We start from the raw sequence: 7811 nt of genomic DNA on the forward strand, positions 1-7811 counted from the left end.
CTTGGAAAAATTAGAACCTTCAGCAAACAAACATTTAAGAACTTAGTTCCAACAGTATTTCTATCAGTAAAGAGCAACAACAATAATATCACAGCTTAAATTTTAAACCATAATATGTTTCAAATTACAGCATTTTACATCATGCAAGATGCTAATAGACTACAGATCCAACAAACACCTCTTAAGAACCTCCATCCTGATGAAAGAAAAGATGTCACAGAACTAACAGAAAAATGAAATTGGTCACTTTAAGATATAAATTTTAGCTAGTATAATGAATTTTAGCTAGTATAATGACTCATTACAATCAGAATAGAACCTAAGAGACATATTAATTACTAAACTGAAATTAAGAAATGGAAGACTTCCTACACAGAAGCTAAATTCTACTGTCCTAGCAACATTCTATGGAATACAGCTGACTTCCAAAAGTAAAACAGGTTGTCCTATGAGTCCATCTAAGTTAAAACTGCCAAGGTAAAAAGGCTTCAGAAATTCACCAAGAAAAATTCCTCAACCTTATCTGCTTTACCTAACAGCCAAGCCATACGATATCTAAGTCCTAAATCAGTATGCCAAAAAACACTGACTGGACATTTGCTAGATAAAATTCTATATACCCTCAAGAACCCACGTGCTTTATCTCAACTCTACTATATTATCTCCAAATGAAATTAATGACTAAGAAAAAAAGATTTATAATAAATGGAAGTGTATGACCCAGACTACAAATACAGAGAAATTCAGACAAGGAAGTTAATGAGTGATGACTGAGAAATGTAGACTAATGGTAAGTTTTGAACGATGGGACCATTTACAAAGACAGACAAGATCAAGGGTCCTATCAGGCGAGAGGAAAAAAATAATGAAGTCACAGCAAAGGGAATGAGGAGAGTGCATACAGAAGACTGTCACGTAGTGGGCAGTCACCGGCACTAAGGTACTACAGCACTGCTCTCAACTCCAGGAAACGTAATTCACAGTTTGACCTATGTGAATAGCACCCCCTGGAGGTGTGCAAAGTGGTGATCCCATTAAGTAATATAGAAAAGTGGTGATCCTGTTAGGTAATATAGAAAAGTAACAGGTGGAATGATCCAAGAAAGGGGCTTCTGTGAAATAAGGGAGCAAAACACTAAACACATTTACATAGATTTCACCCGTATAACTGCTATCAAAGGATGGGAGAAGAACCAAATGGAAAAACTGCATAAACTAGCAATCTTGGATTTTGGTTTTGCCCCTCTTCCCCTAAAGAATCCCCTATTAATGTTTCTTAAAGCCGGTGTTCTAAAACACACTTTGGAAAATACTGAGCTACTTTATAAAAGGCCTTCAGAGTCAAGTTGCATGTTGATAAAGAGAAAAATGAGGAACCGTTAAAAGTTTTAGTGAAGAAATGACAGCAGGAAAGCAATTTAAAAACAAAAGAAAAAGTTCTGGCACAAATATGAAAAACAGATTAAAGCAGCAGATCTGAGCATTCTGAGAGTAAAAGACTGTTTAATATCCTTCTGGGAGCAAATTCACTGAGTTGGTACAGTGAACAATAAATCCACACTGTTAATAATCAAGTTATTTAAAAAGCATCTTTTAAACAATCAAATCCTTTTTCAGATCTATTTTTCAGAAGGTACAACTTTTCCTTTTGACGTTACCAGGTCTTTACAGTAGTCATACCAGCTTACAGTTAGGCAGTACAATCTCAGATTTCACAATGTAAGCAAGCACTGGTCCATTCAAAACTATCTTTATTCTTTCCCCCAGAGGCCCAGGTGACAATAATATTAATACAAAGCAGCTATCCCAGAGGCTGAGATACCATATTCTTGGAAGTTATTGCACTTAGAAATACCAAATAATGTTTCTACCAAAGAGTTAACCAAAGACACTGCACACTGCTTAAAACAGTTAACACTATCCTAGGAAAAATTTAATAAAAAATATTTCAAAAGAACATGGTGAAAATTTTACCCATAGTGTATCTGGATCTCTCTGCCAGAAATCTTTATTAGTTTCGATTTCCATAGTCATTTGTAAATTATAACCCAGGAGTCCTAAATATATCCTAAAGCACAGCCAACAAGCCAAAGCTTTTGGAACAAACAACAAAAAAATGTTCATCACAGTCTTGAAATGGATTTACTTCGAAATTAATTTCATCATAAAATGTATTTTAAACACAATACAGGCTATTTACTATCCTGTTATAATGAAGCAAAAACTGGTCTTATATAATCCATACGCAGCATAGAGTATTAAATAAAATAGTTTAAAAAGTCAAACCAGTTCGCATCAACTGGACCTTATAGAAGACTGTTATACAAACTGTTATTTAGCATGTAAGTAAAAGAGCAGTAACTTCTGTTTCAACACACAGAGTAGTAAATTATCAATTAGTCTTATATCATTAATATTATTGAAAAATCATTAGGCACTAACCTGCTGCTTTTGAAGGAACAGCTGCTTGCTAACTGAAATTGGTAAGGACCACCACTTATCCAACAATTTATGTCCTTTTAGTCTGAAGGAATATCCCAAGTTTTTCCTTCTAACAAAAAAATAAGAGCTAGACTAAAGCATAAATACTCAGTGCTGTACTGACAGAGGACGCATTATTTTTACCAAAGTCAGTCCCCATGTTCAAGTCATTTGGAAATGGCAGACACGGGCATGAAGACAAAAAGAGAAGAAGATTCTTTGTCTAGTTCACGACACTTAGTAAGTAACCACAGATGGATGTACTGAAAGAAGACACTGAACACAGATAACAGAAGTATTTTCAATTTACCAGGTTTATAACTGTCACAAAAACCACCAATCCACAAATCAAGCATGGCTTGATTTGAGTCAAAAGTATTTGAAAAGCACTAACTCTGCTATGCTCGAAGTCAAAAAAATCAATGCTGTTATAAAGGCATCTCTACTACATAATATAATTTTAACCTACTTATAAATTTAACATGTTTCTCAAAATGCAGACAGCTGGGCCCCACCCCAAATCTGCTGAATCAGAGTTGCCGGGGCCATGCCAGGGACTCTGCACGGTCAGTAACTCCCCCAGGTGACCCTCAGGCAGACGAAGGCGGAGGAACCGCTACCTTCCTCCTGAGATTTATAAAAAGCTTTTGAATTTCAGGAACTAAAATCTCCTCGGTTGGGACCTTTGTAAACTAAATGTCATTACAAATTAACATTTCAAAAAGACTGATGGAATACATATGTTTGGCAGAAAAACAAGTGCATTAAAAAAATTATAGCCAAAATGAAAAGAAACTTTTAGGATAGGCCTTTTTGACACAAGATTTAAGACAACCCCAGTCATTTCAAAGACCAACAGGTCTTTGCAAACAAAATTCCTTAAAGATAATCCAATCCACGATATTAAAAATACAGCATTTCAAATATGTTCAAATTCATTTTACTCAGCTGTTAATAAGTAGATCAGGGTATGAACTGTTTACATTACACCAAATATAAGCACTAGATTATATTTACACAGTTAAACCCAAACAAATCTGTTTATATCCCAGTATTAAATTTACCCTGGTCAGAAACTGATTTTTCATAAAATTACATAACTTTCACAAATGCACACAGAAACATGCATAATGGAAAGAGCAATGGAGTAAAAACAAGAAGCCACCTAGAGTCCAGTACTGGCTAATCTAGCTGCCAGCTCTGTGACCTTAGGGCCTAAAATCATTTTACCTATCTGGGGTAGATAGGGGAAGGTACAAGTATCTATTTTACTAATCTCACAGGTCCTATTTACTGCGAGACTCAAATGAGGTAGTATGTGATATATTCTGAAATATTGTAAAGCACTTTATAAATCAAAAGCATTATTACTAAGAGAGCAAAATTTGAGAGGCACTATCTTTAGGAGCCTGCTGTAAAACAGACTATTATAGAAACAATGAAGAACATAAAAATTACCTTTCAGATTCAATTACATATTAGACATTACTGCGTACTTGTAAATTACAAATAAAATACACATGAATTCACTTCAGTTACCTGACCAATGTCCCCATTTATAACAGACCTATTTCACGCATAAAGAGAGAAATGAAATTAGATAACTGTCAAAACTAGTCACTAAGTATACTACTCTCTTAATTTCCATAATTTTTTTAACAAAACAATGTATGTGTGTATGTAAAACATTTGTAAAAGCTAAAAAACTGAATCTTTTAAAAGTTTTTTTCTTAAAAAAATTTTTTTCCCGTAACAACCACTGAATCATTTACCTTCAATGTTACCACAGATTCTATATATTCCAAAATAAGCTACTCACAGTACCCTTTTTTATATCACGATACCTACAAGAAAATAATATTCCCCTCCAACTGGACAAGTAAGGTTTTAATCAAGGTGCAAAAATTTAATTCTTAAGTTTCTGCTTCCTGTTATTTTTACTCCTTTATTGTGTTGCTCATTCATTACAAAATTCAAGAATTAAAAAGTGAAAACAACCAATTTAAAAAGCTTGTATATGTAACAAAGTAAGAAAAAAAGGGGCAAGTACTTTTGTTGTTGGTAGTACATAAAACACTGATAGTTGTAATTGGCCATTCCTCTTAAAACCTGTTGATCGGGTGTTATACGCAACTAATGAAGCATCGAACTTTGCATCGGAATCCAGGGATGTACTGTATGGTGACTAACATAATAATAAAAAAATTTTAAAAATTAAAAAAAAAACCTGTTGATCTATACAACTCTGTTCACATGGTAAGAGACTGTTTCATCCAATACGAAGTTAACATGTGCGTCAGAAAAAGGCATTTAGTAAATTTAACCCCCAAATCAAAGATTCTATCAATTATGCATAACAATGTATAATTACTCTGCATACATCAACGTAATTCAAGCCTAAAATCAAATAATGTCCTTAACATGGGGCCATAGTCCACAGACTGAAAAACCATAAGCCACTCTTCACCTCAAGCAAATTTTTTATTCAATTTTAACTTAGTAAAACATCTATAACGTAAGAGCTTATGCTTTATAGTGATCTATGAAGAAATCACAAGTGTTCAATTAAAACGTAAATGCAGACAGAAGGGAAATACTATCTTGTGGTCAGTAATGAAAACTGTATTTGGTAACTTGGACACATAAATTCATTCATTCCTTGAGAGCTAAATCTTTGCTTCTTCATGTTACATCCGTAGTCACAATTATCAAAAAGCATCCTGTGCCTAAAGAGATAGTGTACCTTAAATTTTTTATTTGGGAGAGAGGGGGACAGGAGGCAGCATGTGGGCAGGGAAGGAAATCTCACCAATTCAGCTGTCACTACAGCATTTATTTTCTAAGCATTAAAAACTCCATTTATTTTTGTATGAGATGCATTTGAGAGGTGCCATATACAGAAACCACCTTTCCCAACATGGTCTTTAATAACTTTGAATGTACCTACTCCTGCTGCAAGTCCTCGTTTGTATCGTCTAAAAACAAGTAATTATAAAACTCGCAGTAAAGCCATAAAAGGAAAGCTGTTGGAAGATGAAAAACCAACCAAATTACTATAACCTTACTCAAGGTTAATAATTTTAGATATTTTGCATGTTTCCTGTAGAATCTGTTAATAGCACAAAAGCTAAAAACAAACTGTAAAACCACTCTCATGCCGGTAGGTACCTTGACTTGGTGGCAGTACAGTTTTAAATATCTATTTACAATGCAGCTATTTCCTTATTTCTTTTCCTAAGTAGGTCCAGACTAACATTACTCCCATTATCATAAGCCCAAATCAAAACTAGTTTCCCACCTCATCTCAAAATCCTACATTAAATCTCAACCTTTAACGAAAAAACCAAGACTTCCTACATAATTGCAGGAATTCCCCATTAATACAGAAAAACAGACAATTTCACCTTATATGTCTAAATGGGGATGTCATGATAGCCGCTGCCATTAAAATCAAGAAGACATACTATGAATTTTTACCATTTTAATAAAAAAAATCACGAAATTTTAAATTAAAGGTGGCGCTCTGTCCTCAACTCACCCGAATTGTGACTCACTTTTGCAGACTATATGGTAGGAAATAACAGTTACTTTTCAAAGATCTTTGCAGTTACACCCAAACCAAAATCAGGACAGAGATCCACCCTTAATTACAGCAATTTAACTGTCTCATCCAAAGCAAGGTAGAAACTAAAACGTCCCCCCTGAAATCATGGCTAAATAAGCCCATTTCACACACTAGTTTTTAAAGACTCCTTGTAAGAAAAATGTTTCTACTTCAAATTTGAACGCACCAGATGAAAAAGAAAAAAGGGGGGTACCCCAATGAAACACACAAGTACAAAAAGCAGACTCTCCTCCAATCCCTCTAATTCCCCCAATCCGCCTCTGCCACACACAAGGACAGGGAGTCTGGGGAAGGCTAGCAGCAGGGCAAGCGGTAAAGGCCCTTTATTGACTCACGTGGGCCACCATCCAAAGGGTTACACACCCTCTGCTCCAGGACAGCCTCATACAAAGCAGATCCTTAAAAGTACTTCTTATTATAAAATACACCCACGCTGAGCAAGAGCTTTATTTTAAAATAAGACTGTCCTCAGGTGGGGGAGGTTATACACAACAAAGGCTTCCATGTTGAAAGACAGTCCAGATATATGCATATACCTACACACATAAGAAAAAAACATCCATATAACTAATTCATCATGAACAGCAATCGATACCAACAGGAGCCGTTAGATTATTAATAAACCCAGAAAAGCAGCATGCATAACAGCTAAAGGTGATTGCTGCGCTCTAACCCCAGGGAAAGGTAAAAATAAGCGTGTGGAGTAGGATCCAGCCCTCCCCAGATTTAAAGACCCCCTCAGCCCTTAGTACCCCCCGCCCCCCGCTCAACGCCAAGCACCGCGGCACCGCACAGGATGCGAACATTCCCAGCGCTGCCCAGTCCCGCAGAAAACTGGTGAATGAAATGCGCACGGAGACCAACCTGGCTGGTGACCGCGGCGCAGAACCAGGGGTCGCTAACTAGCTTAGCCACAAGATTCTCCAGCAGGATGGGATAAAGACAGCACACCCCCCGCCCCCGCAACTAGAATGCGGTTCTTTCTTACTGACCCTTTCCAAAGAGGGAGTGGAGGACGCACGGTTTTTTGTTTTTTTTTTTTTTTTTTTCCTTTTCAACTAAGTCCACAAATCTGAATCGGAAGCAACCGTGAACATCCTGGGGGGCCAGGCAGGAGACACGGGAGAAAAGCGAGGCGGCTAACTCCCGCGGAATCACCGTCTGGTGTGACAACGCATCAATCAACCAGCCCCGGCCAGGGGCCGACGAGGGGCCCCCGCCCTCAGCCCGCGAAGAGCCAGTGGGGCCGAAGCCGGGGATTAGAGGGTGACCCTCCCGGGGCGCGGGGAAAGAGTGCCGGGCACCGCTGCCCTCAAGGTCACCACACGCCGGAGCGGGGGCGGCCAGCGGCAGGATGGGCTATGGCGCGGCCGAGGCGGCTGGAAGAAGCCGAAGAGCTGCGGGTGTAGACAAGAAGCCCCACCGAGCCCAGTGCCCTGGTCTCTGGGCGGGGACTCCCGGCCGGACCCGGCGCTGAGGCGCACGCCGAGGAACCCGCTCACCTTTATGATCTCCCAGGGCGGGCGCGGCAGAAGACAACCTGCGAGGGGTGCCCCGAACGCCCCCGCCAACTTCTCTGGACTGCACCGCAGTCTGCTGAACACCCAGCGGTCAGGACCCCCGCCGCGACGCCCCGACCTCGGCGTTCCACCCGGCCTCCCCCGCAGGTGACCTGACCCGCCGCCACCGCCGCGGGCGGGCGGCA

This window comes from Ailuropoda melanoleuca, chromosome 15 (assembly GCF_002007445.2).
Source record: "Ailuropoda melanoleuca isolate Jingjing chromosome 15, ASM200744v2, whole genome shotgun sequence".
NCBI classification, from domain to species: Eukaryota; Metazoa; Chordata; class Mammalia; order Carnivora; family Ursidae; genus Ailuropoda; species Ailuropoda melanoleuca.